This window comes from Danio rerio, chromosome 9 (assembly GCF_049306965.1).
Source record: "Danio rerio strain Tuebingen ecotype United States chromosome 9, GRCz12tu, whole genome shotgun sequence".
In the NCBI taxonomy this organism is placed as follows: Eukaryota; Metazoa; Chordata; class Actinopteri; order Cypriniformes; family Danionidae; genus Danio; species Danio rerio.
The window spans coordinates 43053685-43077616 of NC_133184.1; the positions used below are offsets into that span (position 1 = coordinate 43053685).

General features: G+C 36.0%; 1 protein-coding gene across 12 annotated transcripts in view; it reads right to left on the minus strand.

The window, feature by feature from the left end:
- Positions 1–23932, minus strand: part of glsb (glutaminase b) — a 79362-nt gene that overhangs the window by 52429 nt on the left and 3001 nt on the right. The window lies entirely within an intron of this gene.

Below are 23932 nucleotides of genomic sequence, written 5' to 3' on the forward strand. Positions count from 1 at the left end.
AGTAAGGAATAAGCTGAAGAAAAGTGAGTGGTTGTTATCTCTTACTCTTATTATTAATGCTGTTGTTATGATTATCAATGATCCAACGACTGTGGATTGCTAATAAACAACAAATCTGCTGTCACACGGACAACATATACTGCCATGCACCACACACACACACCGGTTCCTGTTAGTCTGTGATCAAACAGACACAGCTGCGGCTTATCCCCATTGATGACTAGGACTATATATATCTCAATTCGTTTCCCCTCTCGTTCCCCTGTTAGTTGTATTTTCGTTACTCTCATAATGGCTGTGTGTTCCCTAGTTTGTTCTAGTTTTGTTTTTGTTATTGTTTGTCTAATAAATATATGTTAAATGCTCATCTTGTCTTCCTCCTTCACACTACACTTCAGCTGGTAAAAATAATAATAATAATAATTATTATTATTATTAAAAGCTTACAACACTACTACTACTACTACTACTAATAAACTAATAATAATAATAATAATAATAATAAAGATTACTTTAATTAATACGGTCAAATTATTATATTGTGAATTATTACTTTTAAACATTTTTATATTTTTTTTTATAATTTATGCAAAAAAAATACATGGTGTGTTTATTGCTTTTTTAAAACATGATGTCATCATACAGTATGTTAACCATCTACAAAAGGTCATGTTACAGTCTTCTGCAATGCAAACACGCATAACGATTGCGCAATACTAAAGTCAAGATTCACTCTTGCCAAGGTCTATTAAGAGCCGACCAGAGTTAGCCGTTGCATTATCACATTTAGATGGCTTTGAGTCTAATGGAGCTCTCCGTAAGCGGCTGTGGCACTGAGCCAAAAACACCCTTTACAACAGAGCCTGAGCAACAACACTGTATTTCCTGACATCCTATCAAACCATCACTACTCACAACCATTACCAGATATACAACTTTTTACAGCGCCCCATTGACTTTCATACAGGTTATGTGATTTGATTACATCTAATTTAAATACCGTTCATTTGAGTGCACTTCTAAAGATGCCGTGGGAATGATATATGTATAAAAAAGATGATTATTCGATCATTTGGGATCATCGTTTCAGTCAGTTGGGTTCATTTTTGAGGGTTGTGAAACAGAGAAAGGGAAGTTGTTGAGAAAGGAGTGATAATGTGAAAGTGACAATTGAAAACTTATATACTTACAGACAAAAAAACAGCAGGCAGTGCAATGAGGGAGAGAAAAACATGCAGAATGAATGAAAAACATATAACAAACACATCAAACAAACTGTTCATAAAAAAAAAACTGATGAAGTACGAATCAAACATTATTCATGATGTAATATGTATTAGATTCAACTCATGCTTGCGTACATCATTTTTAAAAAGAGAAGTTGATATTTTATTCATCATTAAATGTGACTTCCCAATGTTTATTTTTATATATTGTAGAAACTACATTTGGATGTATTTTGACCAACTTTAAAACAATTATATTAAATACAACATTACAGTATTGCTTTGAGCACTAACTTTTGAACAATGCAATTCTGTTTTTGGAATGTTAACAGGTAAAAAAAAGAAAAGAAAAGAAAAAAATAATTATTATTATTGTAAATCTTCCTTTCTGATGTTGCACTTCATTTTTAAATGTTTGAATTTATGCATTGATGACCTGTTGACAGTGCTTTACAGCTCCAAATATTTTTGTACACATTTTTTCCATGTCAAAACAGAGGGTTTAGCAGCTTTACATGACAATGAAATTCAGTTGCACAGGCATTATCAAACCAGTCCTGATGAAAGCTATTTGGTTTTAATAAGCTGACACCATTTTCAGTGATAATAAACGTTTTAAAATATTCCTGTAAGAGAACCATAAGTGCATTAAATTAAAATGTACAAGAAAACGCAGGGGGAAAAAAGTTAAGACAAGACAAACAGCTCAATAGATCATTAGTTTTTTTTTTTTATTGTTTAAATAAATCCTTGATGCATCGCAATTCTTTGTCTATTATTTAAAAGAATCAATAATCAATTCTGCATTTAAATGAACTAGGAGGTGAAGAATTGTTTTGGAATTAATTTGTTACTAGTTACTAGAAGCAGGAAATCAGAGCACATCACACCTGTCCTCAGGTCTCTACACTGGCTCCCAGTTACATTCAGAATAGATTTTAAAGTATTATTACTGGTCTATAAATCACTAAATGGCCTAGGACCTCACTACATTACAGATATGCTCACTGAATACAAACCTAACAAATCACTCAGATCTTTAGGATCATATAAACTAGAAATTCCAAGAGTTCAGTCAAAGCAGGGTGAATCTGCCTTCAGCCACTATGCCACTCGCTGCTGGAATCAGCTTCCAGAAATGATCAGATGTGCTCCAACATTAGGCATGTTCAAATCAAGACTGAAAACACATCTGTTTAGCTGTGCCTTTACTGTATGAGCACTGTGCTACGTCCGACAGATTGCACTATTATGTTTTTTCTTTTTCTTTTTCTTTCTTTTATAACCTATTTTAACACATTTTAAATAGTTTTTATCTGTTTTTAATCATTTTATTGTCTGCATTTTATGTCCTAAACTTGTCTTTTTTATTCCTGTTTATGTAAAGCACTTTGAATTGCCACTGTGTATGAAATGTGCTATATAAATAAACTTGCCTTGCCTTACTACCAGAATCACAATCAGATTGTGAAGTCCCTAAAGATTCCCACCTCTAGTCATCAAGCTGAAAAAAAAATGTTTTTTTTCCAATTACATTGATTCAGCAGCTAAGCTAAGGACACAGAAATGCTATTTGAAATGAGGTCATTTGAAGCAGTCAACAACCTGTGATATGATTTCAAATCAATTGTAGGCTTCTCACAATTGCTTATCAGCATGTGCTAGAAAGAGCAAGCCTAACAAAAGCAAAAGACCTGAAAAAAGAAATGAGTGTTTCTCATCTGCACTGGACCTTTGGGATCCAATTAACACTAGAGGTCTTCAGCATTATAAATCCACACATCTCATTGCCACCAGCCCGTTTTCCTCTTCATCTCTGTAATATTTCTGTGACCATACACAGATTCCAGGGATTCTCAGAGAGCCTGATAGCTCATCGCCCTCCTGCAGACTTAATAAAACAAACATTACGCGCTTATTCACACAGCACTGGCTGCTCACAGAAGAGAAGCCCAGCAGGAATCCAAAAACCACAGGCTGTGCAGACCGTGACCTCACAGCAGAGATTGTGGGTTTATTCTGAAGCAGCACAAATATAAAAAAAATGCTTTACAGTTATGGCTGGAACTGGTGTGAAAATGACACCTCACTGTATATAAAATATATTTTTAAGGGATAGTTCACCTAAACATTTTAATTCTCTCATTATTTACTCACCCTTCACTTTTTCCGAAAATATATGAGTTTCTTTATTATGTTAAACACAAAAGAAGATATTTTGAAAAATGTTGAAAAGCGATAGACATTATACTTCCATTATTTTTCTTTCCAACTATACAGTAGACATCAAACTAGCGGGTCTGGCTAGCATTTGTGCCTCACTTCAACACTAAACACTGCTGGATAAATAATTCCTGATTTAATTTTTTGAGCCAGTGTTAGTGTGTGTTTATTTGTGTTTTATTTGTAATGTCTTTCAATTCGGTCACATCCAGCAGCCGTCATCCTTGATCCAATCTCCATCATTGTGATCTGCTTGCTTTTCTGTCAGTTCCATTGCTCAGTTTGCTCACACTTTTTTTGCAGCACGTCAAACGCACAAAACGGCCAATTTGCGCCACAGGATGTCTAATCGCATCTTTGCATTGCAGGCAGCTAGCTCTCTGCAACTCTCACATGGTCGCCCACTGAAGCTAAGCAGGGCTGCGCCCGGTCAGTACCTGGATGGGAGACCACATGGGACAGCTAGGCTGCTGCCGGAAGTGGTGTTAGTGAGGCCAGCAGGGGGCGCCAAGCCTGCGGTCTGTGTGGGTCCTAATGCCCCAGTATAGTGACGGGGATGCTATACTACTCAGTGAGCCCCGTCTTTCGGATGAGACATTTAACCGAGGACCCGACTCTCTGTGGTCATTAAAAATCCCAGGATGTCCTTCGAAAAAGAGTAGGGGTTTAACCCTGGCATCCTGGCCAAATCTGCCCACTGGCCTCTGTCCATCATGGCCTCCTAACCATCCCCATATTTCAATTGGCTTCATCACTCTGTCTCCTCTCCAACAATCAGCTGGTGTGTGGGTCCTAATGCCCCAGTATAGCGACAGGGATGCAATACTGCTCAGTGAGCGCCGTCTTTCAATCAGCTGGTGTGTGGTGTGCGGTCTGGCGCAAAATGGCTGCCGTGCCGTGGATGAGGAGATTCCCCCCATTATGTAAAGCGCTTTGAGTGCCCAGAAAAGCGCTAAATAAATGTAAGGAATTATTATTATTATTATTCACATGTAAATCACGCTTAATCCGTGTTTGCTTACTGCACAAGCTGCAAAACACCCTCCCCCCTTACCCAAAAAATCAAATGCATTAACGGCACACATGCTGATATTGTGATATTACTTCACTATGATATATCATGTTTTATAAACATACAAAAAACAAAAGTCATACAGAGATATTTTGACTTTCATCATAACTGTGTAATTTATGGGTGTCATTTTAACTGCATTCTGGTAAGTTTCATCATGTGGTCAGAGTTTTTGGACTGTAAAGATGTATGTTTTATTTGCAAAGCCAATGACAATGTCAGCTAAGATTGTTAATTTAAAAAGAAAAAAAATATGATATATAGAGTAGAAGACAAAATAATTATCACTCTTGTGAAATTTTAATTCTTTTTCAAATATTTCTCCCAAGGGATGAGAGAGGAAAAATTGAACACATTTAAAACATAATACTTCTAATAACTAATTTCTAATAACTATTCTTTGTCTTTACCATGATGACAGTACATAAAATTTTACTAGTTATTTTGTAAGATACTAGTGTTCAGCTTAAAATGACATTTAAATGCTTAATTAAGGTTATTAGGTGAACTAGGCAAGTTAGGTTAATTCGGTAAGCGTTTGACAACAGTAGTTTGTTCTGTAGCCGATCTGAAAAAGAAAGAATTAAAATATTGACCTTTAAATGATTTCAATTAAAAAAATTCCCAGCCAATCTGAAAGATGAAAAAAATTGCTTGGCTCTTTTAAACATGACTTGGGAAATTTTTGGGAAATTTCACTGGACGGCTAATACTTTTATTTTGTCTTTAAATGTATATATTCATAGACAATAAATATTGGATGCTCTTACAATACAACACCTTCACCTTTGCTGGTTTTCTTCAGGCCAAGTGAGTGCACCACACAGCACTAAGTTTAACAGTTGTTTATTAGTCTTAAAGCTTGATCCTCATTAAAGGAGACTGTGACCCTCAGAGTTTGTTAAACGTCCCGGTGGAATTAGTGGAAACTGGATGCTAATTATGACTTGTGTTCTTCCTGTCTGTGAACTTCCATCCACAATCCTGATCCTCAATCCAAAGTACAGAAGATTCTGATTTCAGTGCATGATAAAATACACACGAGAGTAATCTGATAATGAATTTTGCAATGAGAAAAAGCTGATCATAGTAACTGCTACTAGAACCAATGTCAATAATAATTCATGGTATTGGCAAATTATTTTAAATGATTCAATTAATAATAAAAAAAAATTACTAATGGTTGATAAATGATAATAATACAACATACATATTTATATATAAATGTAATGCACTGAATGGAAGGGAACATATTTAACAAATATTTAAAATGATATATATACTTATAATAAATATATATTTTTAATAATAATACCAATAAAAACAAAACATACGGTCTAAAAAGGTCGACCCTACTACTCCCTGCTTTTAACTCTTTATAGGGCACTCATAGGAAAAACCCTGGAGTGTTACTGGGGGTTATTTCAAGGCTTCTGAACTTTAATGACTTACGATACAAGATTATAAATCATATAGGATTGTATAATTCAAACAAGGATTAATAAATTATGGCCAATAAAGAATGTGAAGACTGACAAACCATAAGAAACCAACATGTACCTGCTAAGGAAACACTAAGTACAGTAGCCAGTAGGGATGGGACGGTTCACAAAATTGTCAGTTTGGTTCATATCCAGTCCTGGTTTTCATTTTCTTTTCTTTTTCTTTTACATTGTAAAAAATAAAATAAAATAAATTTGGTTTGGTATTTTTCCATAATCTGTCCCATTTCTAGTATCCAGTGCACAACAAGTGTGATCTGGAAGGGAAAGATGCAAAACTTTGTTACATTGATAAACAACAAGTTGGGCTTTCCTGACAAAAATGGCCCTTTATTTGAATGAGCAACATACCACTGGCAGTAAAACAATCCTCAACAGAGCCATCAGATGGCCAGCCAACTGCTGTACGTAAAGGAAGTTGAAAATGACCAAAACCCATGATGAATTTCTTCTTCCACAGACCTCAGGAAACAGGTTTCATTTATTAACTGGAAACTAAATAATAATTTTGTTACAAAACAACATCTTTACATGTTTAAAAACTTTTTTTCCTCTGACAGATGAAATAATACCAATTAGGGTTGTCAAAAGTATTGAGTTCGGTACCAATCGATAATAAAATTTAAAAACACCACTGACTGGCCACTTTTGATTGGCTGTAAAATTAATTGCTTGACCGCTGTTTACCAAGTGTAAACACAGATAGGGACACTGGAGCGTTTCAAAGTCACCAAGATCAGCTGGTCTGTCTTTGAGCTGACATATGAGTGATCCGCTGATGGATCGACCGATCTACACGGCTTTGAACTGCCCCGGTGTACATGTATCTGTGTTTGCACTTGGTGAACAGCGGTGAAGAATGGTGAACCGATGACCTTCACGGCCAATCACAGTCATTTCTATTGAGCAAGTGAACACAATGGCCACATGCTCAAATGGACATTTTTTAAAATTTTAGGACCGACAGGTACCGAACTTGAAGTTTTTGACAACCCTACGCATGTCGCGATCCTGGATTAACATCTATGTTGATTCTGAATCATCATTTTTGTTCGAAAATGTAATCCATAGCTATTCCAAACCCTTAAACCAATCCAAACTGTAAAATATTCCCAAAATCAGAGGGTAAAAATAGCTGGATAACAATCATGTAGAAGTGCATAAACCTGTAAGCCTAAACTGAACATACTGTAAACTGTAAACATATCCCTAAATTCTGATTGGAGTGTTGTTCCAGGATTAACATAGATGTTAATCCTGGAACATGTCCTACTTGGTGAAATCAGGTTGGCTCAACCCTACTACCAATAAAGCTGCTGTGTAAATTTTATTCAACTGGCAGTGAAGACTGAAGCTTCTGAGTCTTGACTGCAATATTATAGAGCTGTGTCAAGTACCAAGCTCTCTTTAGGACTGTGGAAACCTGCGCCTCTCTGGGGCCCTTGGGGTAGAGAGAGGAGAGCATTCACCACAGGATTCAGGTGTCAGATGACTGCACTGCACCTGCCTGATAGACAAGAGTGTGCTGGCAGATCAACCTGTCAGATAATAGCTAATGGCAGGTATCATATCTTCAAGTTCATTCACCTTTTGAGCTGCTAATCCTAGCAATTTGTTGGCAATTTAGGAGATTTGTTTCTACTGATATGCCAGACAGCCAATGAGTGATAAGGACTGTATAGCTATCGTGCAAAACAGTAAGTAACAGCCTAAACTATCTGACTGATTTTAAAAGTATGTGCTACAAATCACTTCATTAAGAAGTGTATGTGACAATATGATCCCACAGATGACCTAGAGAAGTGACCGTATCAGAATATCCCATGAGTTAGCTTGTACTAGCAATCACCCATAAAACTTCAGAAAATGCATAGCTAATAAGGTAAAAACGGGCCCAGTAAGCAGAAAAACAAACTCAACAGCAATGGAAACTAATCTAGCATAACTCATTTTGTTTGGAAGTCATCAAAAACATCTATGCAGAGATCAAACCAGAAGCACAGCATCACTTGCTCTAGTTTACTCGGGGTATGTTTTTCCCCTTGCGAGGTGTTTTGCATCAGTTGAATTATTTGAACTTGTGAGGTAAGATGGGATTGAAGCAAATTCCACACTATCATGACAAATATGGTGTGCAAATTGTGTTGCCCAGCAGAAATTTGCCTCTATTTGCTCATTTGCATTGACTTTGTCATTCATTCATTCATTTTCTTTTCAGCTCAGTCCCTTTATTAATCAGGGGTTGCCACAGCGGAATGAACTGCCAACTTATTCAGCATATGTTTTACGCTCTCATTCACACACATACACTACTGACAACGTTTGGGGGAAACCAGAGCACTCGGAGTAAACCCACACCAATACAGGGAGAACATGCAAACTCCACATAGAAATGCCAACTGACCCAGCTGAGGCTTGAACCAACAACCTTTTTGCTGCACTAGCCACTGAGCTTATAGTGTTTACATTTAAGTTTCTGATATTAACCATAGCAGCATCATTTCTTTTCTTACAGTGTCTCAAATCGTTCATTCAAAGACCCATTAAGCCCCCTTTTTTCCAAGTGCCTACTCTGCTCTGATTGGTCAAATCATGACCCAGTCTGTTGTGATTGGTTTACTGCTTGCAATACAGTTTGGAAAGCAAAAACCACTACCATTCTGAATTTTAGCTATATAAGTATTACTCTTAGCTAGTATAAATTTTGATACAAGCATTAAAAATGGTTTCATTTTATAATGTCAACACAACCCTGAAGTACACAATGGTAAAATAAAAAAAGTAGTTGATCACCAGTCAATCATCAGGCCTAACTTGAGTAGGACAAATATCAATGATGATTTAATAACATCCACAACTCACCGTTGAAGAACACATGCACAATGGATTGGCTTTTGTGGCATAAAACCTGGGCAAATCTGTCATAAACTTACATAGGATATGGCTGGAAAAAAGACAGTATTGACTGATGACCTTCAAGCAGTCTGGTTTTAGGGCTGTACAATATGACGATATTCATTTATTTTCTTTTCGGCTTAGTCCTTTTATCAATCAGGGGTCGCCACAGCGGAATGAACCGCAACCGTATGTTTTACACAGCGGATGCCCTTCCAGCCGCAACCCAACAGTGGGAAACACCCATACACTCTTGCATTCAAACACATACATTATGGCCAACGTTGTTTATCCAAAATCACCTACAGCGCATGTTTTTGGACTGTGGGGGAAACCGAAGCACCCAGAGGAATCCCACATGAACATGGGGAGAACATGCAAACTCCACAGAGAAATGCCAACTGACACTGCCGGGGCACGAACCAGCGACCTTCTTGCTGTGAGGTGATCATGCGACCCACTGCGCCACCGTGACTACCATTATGACAATATAAATATAAAAAAAAATAAAAGTCTAATATTTCATTTTATGAGCTTCATCATGACATGAGAAAGTTCAATGTTTACACTGCATTTTATTGAGCGATATTTATTATTTTTATTTTGGACCTGTAATCTTTCGTTTCTGAAAAGTGTTTTATATTTTATTAACATTTACTTAATATTTTTACATTTTTAATCAAACACTTGCTCATAAGTTCAAAATAAACGAGAAATACGATTACATATGAATGAGTTTGTATCTGGGTATATACTTTAAAATGTAAAAAAGAAATCATCAAACATGTGTTCAATATATATAAGTGAAGTTTATTTATAAACTAATTTCCAGAGGAGCACGCGCTTATGATTGATAGCAGCTGGTCCCTCATTAGCTAACGCACGATTCACCAATCTGACGATTCCCAAATCACTATAAGTAACCAGAGTATCTTACCTTACCCATCTTCGTCTTAAAGAATCCCCCCTCCCATCACTACTCCAGAACTTACAGTTCTTGTAAGGGCAGCACAGAGGCCCAATGGTTAGCATCATTGCCTCACAGCAAGAATGTCACAGGCTCAGATCTTTACTTGGCCAAGTTGGCATTTCTGTGTGGAGTCTGCATGTGCTCTCCGTGTTTGCGTAGGTTTTCCCCGGGTTCTCCGGTTTCCTCCCACAGACCAAAAACATGTAACATAAGTAAATTTACAAAACTAAATCGACATCACAGACAAGCGTTAAATTCAAAATGTACTCCCTATAGCTATTCATAATCTACATTCACCATTATCAAGCTGGGGAGTTCTCGAGACCCACCTGAGCTCAAACTGCCCTCTCGCCCTGCAGTGAGAGGGAGCCCCAGGCTCGAGGATCTCGTGAGCTTAGGGCTAAGTGTGAACTCTTACAACTATTAATTGTTTGAATTGACAGAAATGCTACTATATCCTCGTGTCATATATCGCTTCTCAGGATTAGAGATGACTTCTATGAGATTTATCATTTCGCCCAAGTCATTTTATATTTATTTATTGTGCACTTTTATATTTGAAACCCAGAGCTTTAACAAGCAGCTATGATGCAAAAAGCCTAATAGGGCACTTTAAAATATAGTTTTCTATTGCAAATGTATCCACATATCGTTGTTAACAATGTAGAAGATGAGATCCATATTAAATAAAAACTACATATCTTTTGGGGCCAGATGGAGCCATGTTGGACAGCTTTTAGCAAAATCTTCACTGGTTTGGAAAACAAGTACACTGGCGGACAAATACAAGAGCTCAGTCAATTTTTCACACTCTGTCGCCTTGAACACATTACTCTGAACAGTCGGAGAGGGCTTGAGCGCACCTATTTAACTCATTAGGCAGGAGGTCATCATCAGCAGTGAATCAAATGCCCACGGGTGGCTGTTAAACAACAGATGACCATGACTCTGCAGTGAAAGTAAGACAGAGATTCAAATAAATACCCAATAAAAGGTGTACTTTAGTCATCAAGAGGATGGATAACGCTAAACTGCACACAGACCATATGTTTTGGCGCCCATCATTCTGCTATTTTTAGGCATATAACCCTCGCTGCCTTTCAGTGACCCCATGTTATTTCAACCTCCTGGAGGTAGTTGATGCCTGTCATGCTAAAGGATTTATGCATCATGTTACAAACACAGAGAGACACAAACACAGACCCAGACATCTTTAGAGTTCTAACTTATAAATGTGGTCACGGTATATACAGGAATCAGGGAGTCAAATTCAATACCTTTTAAGACCTTCTCTTTCCATAGATTTTAAGACCTTATCACCACTTTAGGTTTCAACTGATAACGTTGCTGACATTTGAATTAAAAGTATATTTACAAAATATTGTAAGATACTAATCTTAAAATAAAACATTAATGTACTGAATAGAAATGCTAATTCAGCAAGGGGGTGCCAACAGAACAGTACAAATAACGGTGTTGGCCTGGTTACTGCAGTAAACAACATGCAAGCATGATGTCAAATCTAGCAGGATTTTATCAATTTCCTAAACTACACAGCATGTCAATATTCACAGGTTAAACTCAGGCAAACTTTAACATACAACTGTACATTTTATAATCAAAAATGAAACAAAAATTAATTTTCCTTCGGCTAAAGGCTGATTTATACTTCTGCGTCAAACACCGGCGTATGCTACGGCGCTGACGCATAGCCCATCGCCGTGGCCGTCGCCGTCACTGACGTGCACCTCTCAAAAATTGTAACTACACGTCGCAACAACGCGTAGCGCAAGCTCTGTGATTGGTCGGCTTGCTAGCGCCGACGAGTCTGGGCGGGACCGAGAGCCGCACGAATGGCGTCCCGTGAAGGAGCTCCGGATGGAAAGTTTTGTTCTGTGTTTACCTCATGGTTAAAGTTGTTGCACGTCCGCCGGTTCCTGCCTCAAAATGAGCGAGTTTGAGTCACTTGTACATCCAGGAAGTGTTCAGAATAGCAAAACAGAAGCGAAGAAACTCGACACAGAGGAACATTTACACCTCACTGCCCACTAGCGTTTCGGAAGTGTTAATGCAGACCAACGGAGACAGCGTGCAGAAGTATAAATGCACAGCCACGCGCGTTGCCTGCGCCGTGAGTTGCGCCGGTCACTTGACGCAGAAGTATAAACCAGGCTTTAGTTCCTTTATTTATCATGGGTCGCCTGAGCGGAATGAAACGCCAACTTATCCAGCATATGTTTTACACAATAGGTGCCCTTCCAGCTGCAACCCAGTACTGGGAAACACTCATACACGCTCTCATTCACAAACTCATACAATACTGCCAATTTAGTTTATTCGATTCACCTATGGCGCATGTCTTTGGACTGTGCCCACACCAACATGGGAGAATACGCAAACTCCCTACAAAAATACCAACTGACCCAGCTGGGACTTAAACCAGCAACCTTCTTGCTGTGAGGCGACAGTGCTAACCACTGAGCCACCAAGCCACTCGAAACAAAATTTTAATACCTTGTCAAGTAGAATTTAAGACTTTTTAAGGGCCTTAAATTTCTCTAAATTGATTTATCTACTTTGAATACTTTTTAAGACCCCAAGGACACCCTAGTAGTCTACACACAAAACAGGACGTGGAATGTGCGTACGTTACTTTCCACACAACCTATAAAAAACAAGCTTGATAGGAAAATGTGCCCAGCTACAGTATAAGTAAACTCTAATTTAACAAAGTTAATTTTAAGTAGATTTTTAACTTAATTGAACTTTTAATCATGGTGTGATGGAAGATTTCTACACAAAAGAACCTCAGAACTTCATATTAATCACACAAACATGCAAAAATGCCTTACAATTTACTTAAGCAAATTAGTGTTCATTAAATGGGTGTGTTTTGAAACCTAAAGAGCTACCTGTAGGCATCTTCTAAATTAAATAAGTGGCCAATTTGAAAAGAGAGCTTGCCAGCGAATGTGTGCATCACACAAACCCTAAACCACACAGTCTATAAACTTTTTTTTTCTTACATTTTTGAACTTGTCATTTTTATTCAATCCAATTCAATCTCCAGTTAAAACGCACAGACTTCACTCTTGTGAGTGTATTCTGAATGTCCTAATATCTTTAAGACTGTTCACACTTGCAGTTTTGGTTCTCCAGTCCAAAGAGTAACATTCTGTGAGACTTATTAGAACTGCAAAGGTTACTCGGTTGTAGATATACAGACACCACCACTGGCAGGGTAGAACATTAAAAAGTCATTACAAAGAGTGGAATGAAAAAAAAAAATCTGTTAATATGGGAGTGGAAGGCCATTCACGCATCACTCCACAAGAACCAATCCATCAAAGGTGGAGAACAGCACAAAGGATTTCTGGGATCCCCAAGAGATAAACTGACACTCTCAAATCAATAAGAGAAATGCGTACTGACCTTACAAGGTCCTGCTAAAAATAGAGATGACTAAAATTATCTCATAATAACAGGTTATGTACAACAGTGTAATTTATTTTTTTATAACAACATGATTAATGTATATTTCCACATTCCAATTATCTTTTGAGGATTATTATGAATGTTATTATTTATACTAAATTTGATGGAGGTAAATCAAAAGATCATATTATTCAGAACAGAATTGTATTGCCATGTAATGTAACATCACATTAACAAGTAACAAAAAAGAGAGACACACATTATACACTTTTTTAGACACTTTTAGCAGTTAAATGCACTACACGTTAGCATCATATTCATCATCAGACCAATTCTACATCAAGTATCACTCTCACACCTTCATTATAACCTGTTAGTCTTGTTGTCAAGGCAACAGCGGTGCTGTGAATCTCTGAGAGTCTGTGACAGCATGTGTCTTGTTTCAGCACCAAACCAGCAGCTGGTGACCTCACTTTACCCATAACATCACCAGCAGACTGATGAAATTTACCTCTCCACTAGCCTTCTTTCAACATTACAAATACACTCAGTCTCCCCATGACATCAACAATCAATATCTAATTTCCATAGGAAAGCAGAATTAATTGCTTCAAAATGAAAGTGTCAGCTTGCCATTAATTAAGATTAACACTGCAAAAACATATATGTAGTGACCACTTTGAGTTAAAATGCCTTGTTTAGAGACATTGAATTATAATTACTCAATGACATATATTATTGATAGCTATATAAATACAGAGTCATTTATTAATTAATTTATTATAGAGAGGGGTCAAAATGACAGTGGTTATTGGAGATTTGGCAATCCAAAATTTGTCAATAGTGGCAGTTCAAAAATGGGTAAGATAATTTTTTTCCTGAAGCTTGTCCTTAACGCAATAAATATTAAAGATATTTTACTTTAATGGCGTATTATTGTCTTTTTAGGCTAATTCTGGTTCATTTACAGAGTTGTAGAGATTTTTTTGTGGCCACATGAGTAAATAGTTAAATGCATCTATTATCATAGTTTAAAAACCAAATGTGTGTCAGTTTAAGTGTCTAAAGAACCAATAATGTGTGTCAAAATGAATTGTTTCTTCGATGCACCGAAATGCAGATGCGGATAATTCGATATCAGTTCGGTAATAGATCATAACCAGTTATTACATACTGGCATCAATACTGTATGTCATAAAGGGAGGCAAGCGCAAGTAATTACAACGCTACAACTACTTAAAAAGCACATAACTGTGCACAATTCACTGCTTGGAGCCCTAATTTCATTGCTAGGGAGGAAATGAAAGCTGTAAAGGCCCATCTCTTGTTCTCTCAACCTTTGACCTGGTGGTGTCTATGAGGTAACATTTCCTCTCTCGGCTAATACAGCAATACTGCAGAGTTTCTGCAGAGTAAGTTTTCTCCACCATGTCCATCATGGATCAGCTAATCAACATTGCTGTTGTTCAGTGTCCGCGTCACTGCATGTTAAACAGTGCTGACCATTAGAGCCAATCATAGCCATTTCTGTTGAGTGCGTAAACACAATGGCCAATCATAGGTGTTTAAGAACTCACTTGACGGTATAGGCATGGGCCGGAGTAAGATTCTGATTGTATGATAACCTACCTTGGATAAAAATATTGCTGTTACTTGCCTAAAATATGTTCTTTTTAAATGACGTATAAAAAAGAAAGCTTTTTTTATTTTAATACAATATATTTTATTTTTAAGAAACATTTAAAATATTTTGCAGCAGTAAACATGTCAGGCTAAATCATTCAAATAAATTATTGACTTCTATCTTCATTAGTTTCAAAAACACAGATTTCTTTACAACTTAAAAAGGAGTTTTTAGATATCTTTCCTTTCATTAGATATAAAGTAAGCTACTGCACTGTTTAATTTCATAACATGTTTGGATGCTGGCTTATAAACGATTTGTTTTTAAAATGTTTCCTGAATCGTGCTTTTTGATGAGGAGGGTCTTTTTATAGATTCTGTTGCCCTAAAAAACAAAATAAAAAAGTCACTAAAATACGTAAAAAAAACTACTTAAATACGCTGTAGTAACAGTATAACAGAAAATTTTAACGGTTTTAAAACCTTGGCTTTTCCAAACTGCAGTAAACCTTGAAACCGGTTATCGTCCCATGCCTACTCTACGGTGTTAAAAAAGCAAGCGGGATTATGATTTACCTTTGTGTATTTGCTCTATATGTGTTCTGTGCCTGTACTTGAGTTTGGTTTGATACTGAACATTCAAAAAAACATGTTTTTGTTGAGCTGGTTAAACTAATGGTTCAGTTTATAAATCTGACTGCTTGTATTGAAAGACAAAATTGTGTTCTTGTACAATTGCCAGTGCACCATGACATTGAATTAAACCAAATCGATAATATGATAATTGTCACTAAACTGAACCATGAGACCAGAGCAGGATCACACCCCTACTAATAATATTGAAATAAATTGAGTATTTGGTGGATTTGATGACCCCATAGCTAAATTATGCTATGTTATTTTTAAGAATCACATTACGTTTGTTAAAACTGCATAATCCAAATTAGGGCTGGGCCAATAAACGATATTACAGTATATCCAATTGCGGTAAAATTTATGTCAATAACAATGATAAGCTCTAAACATTTTTACTCAGGGGTCTTAAACTGCCAGCGGACCGCTTAAACTTAGGGACCGCCCACCTCCTTCCTCCGGCCCGCAAGTGATGTCAAAAATATAGTAAGATTCTGCCCGCCAAAACATATATTTTTGAATTACTATCAATGTTGTTCAGTCTCTTCTAGCCACTTGTGGTTTTGACATTTAAAGTACTGCATTCAGATTAGTTTTGCTTTCATTTTCTCTCAGTGTAGTGTACTGTGGCTAATTTAAACAGTAAAATATAATGTACAGTAAGTGCTCTATTTTTGTAGATTTTCAAGGGTCGTTGATTATTATCAGTTCTATAACACTTGTATTTAAACACTTCTTCATGGCTTACACGTTATGCTGGTGGTGTAACACATATGATCGTTTCGCTAATATTTGTTTCGACAATTGTTTGTGGCAGAATAATAATTATTATGCCTATCATTTGTAGTATTTTTATACAGTAGCAATTTAAACTACCCCTTCAATATGTACAACAAGAAACAAAAAGCTTGAGTTTTGACTGCATATAGTCTGTGGAAGAATGACTGTGTGTGTGTCTAAGGCTCGGCCATACACACAACAACCAGATATATTACAGCAGTTAATGTGTGATGTGATAATGCTGATTTGCATCATCACTGGTGACAGGTAATGATTGAAATATAAACGTCATGCCATTTAATAGACCCTCTCATTTTTGTGGCTTCAGTCATTGTTGGGGAGCTCTTTTAAATCTGAAAGCATTAACACCTTATATCGAAATATATATTGTTATCAATCAATATAGAAAATAATTATCAAGACTGTTTTTTTTTTTCAATATCACCGAGCCCTAATCCAAATGAATCCAAATCCAAAATCCTAATCCAAATGAAATTGTTTTATTTTACTTAATAACAATAACAATTACATGTGTACACATAACTAGGACCGTTTAGCAGTTTGTGAAATCTTCTGTAATGCAACATGTTACCTATTAGTCCAAATCCAACAAGTCACTAAACAAGATTATACATCATGAACCTCTTTATGCCAGCTGAACAAATGCCCAGTGTTTCATTAACAGAATAGCAAAGGAAGGCTAAAAGTCTCCCGAATAATGCCGAAAACCCACATCTCTTCACCTTGTCTAACACAAAGCAGACAGTCTGGATAACCACAGTCATCATGAGACAGGATGGCATCCGTGAGAGGATGATCAAGCCCTCGATTAAAGTCTCTCTGCAGGGACAGCACGAGCCTTCTGCGTCATCTTATAAATAATCCATATGGACAGACGAGCGATGAGTCACGCACACTGTGTGAGCCACAGGGAGTGTGAGGGAAAGATCAATAATACTGTCAGGGAGTGTTTTTTTTCAATACATACATCTAGAAATGGGATAATTTGTTTGTTAATAAGAGAAAAATGGTGCCTGACAACACTGTGGCAGAGTTTTAATGATCTGCCCATGTGCTCGTGGCCTGTTTGCGGAAGTGCATTATTGACATTCCACAGCTGCCGCATCTATGGTGTCATAATCTAGCAGCTGATAAGAGCCGCCGCCACCGCCACTCCCTTCTCCAACTAACACACAGTAAACATTCATAACGGTTTTATTTTGATTCATCCCTGTGACTCGTTACTTTTCATGGTTAAACATAAATAATGTTACTGAATCCTACTATAGCTACACGAAATGGACCCTTTTTACAAGATTGTTATGATGCATTTAATGGTCATTAACATCTTAATTTTTAACTACGCTATTAAGATTTTGATAAAAAAAAACTATTAACATTTATATGTATTTACATATGTATTATATCATCTTTGCATCAAATTACAAAAAACAAACTAGGCCTTACAGTGCTTGAACCCCTAATTACTGCTTATGCGAGGTGTTTCTAATGCAGCATGTATGGAACAGGACAGTAAATTTGATGTTGTTCTCTCACCTGGCTGCTGTTTTCAGTCTCACACATTTTTTTTTCCATTTTAAAAGTTTTTTTTAAATTATTATTTAAGCAATAGGATTGAAAAAATATAATTTGTTTTACTCTCCCATTCACTGCGCTCTAAGTTTGCCCAACTATGATGACTTCCGCCCGGAAATGTCAAAAGGGTCTATTGGAAAAATACTGCGATATTTTTTTTTTCTCTGACACATTTTGTATGATAAATACCGTCTAATCAGATGGTTTGAATAGTTGGACGGAATTCAGAATTTTTGAGTTAGGATTAGGGCTGCACGATACTGGAAAAATATACAAAATGGTTATTGTTAAGTGTTGCCAAAACAAAATTTCTTACAATACTTTCCATAGGAAAATGCTATTTTTCATTCATTCATTTTCTTTTCAGCTTAGTCCCTTTAATAATCTGGGGGCGCCACAGCAGAATGAACTGAAAACTTATCCAGCATTTGTTTTACGCAGCAGAAGCCCTTCCAGCTGCAACCCATCATGGGGAAACACCCATTCACACTCATACATTACGGACAATTTTAGCCTACCCAATTCACCTGCACCGCATGTCTATTGACTTGTGGGGGAAACCGGAGCACCCACAGGAAAACCATGCGAATGCGGGGAGAACATGGAAACTCCACACAGAAATGCCAACTGACCCAGCTGAGTCTCGAACCAGCGACTTTCTTGCTGTAAGGCGACAGCACTACCTACTACGCCACCATGTCGCCAATTCTATTTTTTTATCTATATTTATTTATTGATATTAACAGGTAAAAGACCATTTTAAGATATAATTAATTCTTATTCAGACAAAAAAACAGTGTCAAGGTGCAAACATTTAGACACTATGAATGAGTAAAAATCAGCAGATATTCTTAGTCTGATTGGCAGTTTTCTTTTCTTTTTTTTCATTTCTCTCATCTCGACTCCCGCCATTAGTTTTTATTTTTAGATCTGCTTTCACCTTTGGGCCGCTTCAGCCAACAGCAGAACAGCAACTACTAGGGAGGCGGGGATAAAGATAGTGAGGCCAATTCTGATTGGTCAAATTTAGATAAACAATTAATGGATAAAATAAATGTAACTTGTCATGCATGTCTGTGATATGTGCATATACTATTATCACGAAAACTATAAATTTGCGATTAAATAGAAATTTAGATGATTATGTAGGGAAGTTGATCTGTGTAACATACAATAAACAAATCACAAGTAGGAATCCAATAGACTAAAGATACAAATGAAATAAACAGTACTTTTCTGGTTTTCTGAGATGTCATAAAGTATTCAAAGACAGAACTTGAATAATCAAATGTAAAATATCAAAATATCAAGAAATGGTGGGTTATTTAAACCCAAATTGGGTAAAATTTGGACTAAACCAAACATAGGGTTAAATTTGTCATATTCATTTAATAAAAAAAATAAATAACCCAGTAGTTGGGTTAGTTCCTAGGGTTGAAATAACTTGGCATTTTTAGAGTGTAAAGCAACAAATGTTATTATTTCTTGTGTTTTCAAGCTCTCTTGAAATGATTAATAGTCACAGGTTTTAAAAACACATGGAAATGATCCATTTTCACTAAATTATGGCAAAATTTTCCAATGACAAACTACATTCATTCATTTTCTTTCAGCTTAGTCCCTTTATTTATCAAGGGTCACCACAGCGGAATGAACCACAAACCTATCCAGCATATGTTTTACACAGCTGATACCCCTCCAGCTGCAACCCAGTACTGGGAAATAACAAACTATATGATCAACTCTAATGCCAAGAGAACATTTCACACATGTCTATTGTGGATGTGCACATTGCGATATGAATGCTGAAATTATATAATGTGCAGCTCTGAATGCTACAGTGACTCTTTTTTTTAAGTCACATTATTATGGCAGCAGGATTCAACGAGTCTTTCTGCTATGTATGGAGTAACTCATCTAATTAATTAAAAACAGTAAGGAATCATTAACCACACCTGCAAGTCTGATTAATAAATTCAATTGATATTTGTTTGTCTACAAATCCACTGAGGGTTTATTCATAATTGGCAGGTTTGGTTTGATTACCTTAGGTTTGATTTGGACGTACCTTAAACTAAAATATGACTTTACATGTTCACTTTCTGTTTGTCTCTGAGCGCATACACAGAAAAGCCCATGTTCTCTTTCACACTTTTAAAAACATTAATAAATCTAATACACATCAATAAGTCAAGCACCATGCTGCAATAGTCACATTAAATGATTTTACTGATTTCCACTTCAAATTTTGCTTTAATAGTCATTAATGTAGACTGCTGGGAAGGGTTTGGGCTCACGATAATCTTTATATCTCAATTATTGTTTTTAATAATTGTGAGGCAAAAATCCTAATTAAACTTTGATTAACTGCACAGCCCTAATTTCACTAATTAAACCCAGCACTCATCGAGTCATCTCAATAAAACAATCAGAGTATTGAAAGTAAAGCTAAACAATATATATTTGAGTATCGATATCACAATGTGTGTATCTGCAATAGTTGCAGGTTTAGATTAAATATATTACTTAAAAATTTGTTTTTTAAATTATTTTACAATCATGACCATGTTATTTTACATTTGATTGTTCAATTTCTGCACTTGAATACTGTTTGGCTTCCTATGAAACCAAAAAGCACAAGTTATTTATGTATATTTGCTTGTAATTTATTATAATGCACTGCATAGAAAAAGACTTGATCATCCCAGTCGACCAAATTAATGAAATCTTTTCAAATAGAGCATCCTATCGCAATATATATGGCACTAAAAAATATATATCGCAATGTCAGATTTTTCCAATATCATGACCCTAATTGAGAGTTTCAGAAAATGTCAGCTATAGTTTTTTGGTTCGTTTAATAATTAGCAGTACCTTTGGGAGTTTAACTATCAGAATTGTCGCTCATATCATGAATTATTGCACTTGCATGCAACCAAACTGTTCACAGGTTTCAGGGAATTCGAATTTGCTGTTGCGTGTGAAATAAATACAGGAAAAAGCAGTGTGTACGTTTCTGTATCAGCAAAACTACTGCAAAAACATCCCATCATCGTGCAGTGCAGCAACTTAATTGCATTCTTTGTATTAATGAAATGATGAAAAATATGAGTGTCTAATTTCAAGGCAAAAACAAAGCAAAAGGCATGCAGATATCATCAGTATGCATTTTAGTATCAGTATCAGATCCTTCTTGCATGACATAGCTTCACACTCTCTATTAGGACTGCACAATATATCGTTTTAGCATCAATATCGCAATGTGATCATTCATAATAGTCACATCTCAAGTATTTACAATATGCAATTGATCATTTCGCAAGTGTTTTTGAGGCATGTGACTGTGTGAGGTTTTAAAAGCATTCAGGCATAAGAAATTGTACCGTTTGTAACTAATAGATTAATAACGATCAATTTTATTGAATTGTTTATTGTTTATTGACTATGCAGTATTATTTTACATTTGATTATTCAATTACTGTATATCTGAAAACAGTTTGACTCCTCTGAAAACAATAAAACGTTCTTTATTTCATTTGTATATTTTTCTTTAGCGAATTTAGCTGCTTATAGATTATAGTATTGTAGGATTGTAGTTTACTATATTTTGTGCACTACCCTACAGAATCATCCCAATCAATCTAAAAAATTATAAATTCTTTCCAAATACAGTAGTTATTTCCATCTAGTTAATTTGTAGTTGTATCGAAATATATATCGCAGAATAAAAAATATCGCAATGATAGATTTTTTCAATATCATGTAGCCCTACTCTCGATTAAAACGATTGTTAAAATTGTGTATTATAGTTAGAGTTTATGGTCTGAATAACTTATATTTATTTTAGACTACTAAAATAATATGTTCAGAATAAATCAGACGAATGAATGTATTTGGTTAAAATGTAGTCTGTACTAACTACTTCTGTTATTTTGAAGAGATATTTCAGCAGCAGTTTTATCACGATTACGGTATATACTATATACTGTTTTGCATTATACTGTACTCTGGTTTGCACTCCTTGCCATGTACCCTTAAGTGTAATTGTACTGTTTAAAATTTGTATTTTTACTTATATTTTTAGATTTTATTAATTGTATTTAATTCAGTTCATCGCTTTATTTATAAAGCACTTTTACAATGTAGATTGTGTCAAAGCACCTTAACATAGAAGTTGTAGTAAACTGAAACTGTGTCAGTCCAGTTTTTTTTTTAGTTCAGTTGTTCAGTTCAGTGTGGTTTAATTTTCACTGCTAAGGCTCCAAACACTAAAGAGCAATCCATTGATGTGCAGCTCCACAAGTCCCAAACCAAGCAAGCCAGTGGCGAGGAACAAAACTTCACCAATTCATTGTCATTTCTTTTTTAAATTATACTTTTTGTATTAATATTTTCTGTCATGCACCTAGGGTCTGAGAGTAATGCAGTTTTGATACTCTGTATGTGGTTGAATAGACAATAAAGCTGACTTTAACTTTGATTCACAAATGTCATGTGAAAAAATCATGTGCCCTCTACGTCTATTGCATGAACGGGTCAGAATCTTATTTAAAAAGGCAATCTTTTTGTCTTTTCTTTTGTGAGTGAACTCAAAAAATAATTTTGCTGCTCGTTCAAACTACTTAAAATGAGCTGAATCAACAAAATTCTTGAGGGGTTTTATTGGGACAACTTAATTGTTTTATATTCAAGCCACTTAAAAGTTCATTCATATTCTTGTCGTCTTAGTCCCTTTATTAATCCGGGGTCGCCACAGCGAAATGAACCGCCAACTTATCCAGCAAGTTTTTACACAGCGGATGCCCTTCCAGCCGCAACCCATCTCTGGGAAACATCCACACACACATTCACACACACACACACACATACACATACACAACGGACAATTTAGCCTATCCAATTAACCTGTACCGCATGTCTTTGGACTGTGGGGGAAACCGGAGCACCTGGAGGAAACCCACGCAAAGGCAGGGAGAACATTCAAACTCCACACAGAATCGCCAACTGAGCTGAGGTTTGAACCAGCGACCCAGGGACCTTCTTGCTGTGAGGCGACAGCACTACCTACTGCGCCACTGCCTCGCCCCAGTTAAAAGTTAACTTACTCAATTTGTGTTGTATTAACATGATGGAATATTGTGCAACCCAACATTTTTACGGTTTACAATGAAATTAGATATAGGATTACTTGTAGAACCACATACTGTGGTTCTTTGACTACTTTACAGTAAGGAAGTACGCTATTTTTTATGCAGCCATTGTGTTTTTCACAGCTGATTTTCAGGAAGATAAAACTTCCTTAATATTCTTTGACTAAAAATGCCAAAGTATATAATCACAGCTCATTAAGTCATTTGTTTAAACTAAATTGGACAATTTGTTCATTAAAGCTTGCAAGCGCAAAACTGCAGTGCAACTATCACTGCTGAAATTAAAGATGGCTTTAAATGCAAAAAAAAAAACACTAAATATATGGTTTTTAATCGCAGTCATACAAAAATGGAAGTTTTACCAATCTTAACCCTGTAAGGGGGACTGTTTTGAAAAAGTAAACAGTTATAGACCATTTCAATGTGGTCATGCCATTGGCCCATAAACATTCCTGCTTGTTATTAAACTATTTCATAACTGTAATCAACTCAATGTTAAAACAATATCATAACATTATTTTTTCAATATGTGGACCATTTTGGATTTTCTAAAGCTATAGAAATTAAAAATCTAACAGGAAATATGATGGGATCATTGTTTTTGTTTACATCCCTCAAAGTGGTCTATAAATATTTAGACATATGGTTTGATGAGTGGTTGGGTTTTAATATTCATATTAAAAATCGTGTAAAGACGCTCAGGCCAAAATTGGGTTTTCTTTTTTGTATTAAGAAGTCATTTCAAAACAAGAAAAAGAATTATCCAAATCTGTTTCTATTCAGTGATTATTTAGATTATGGAGATGTAGTTATATGCATGGTCAAGG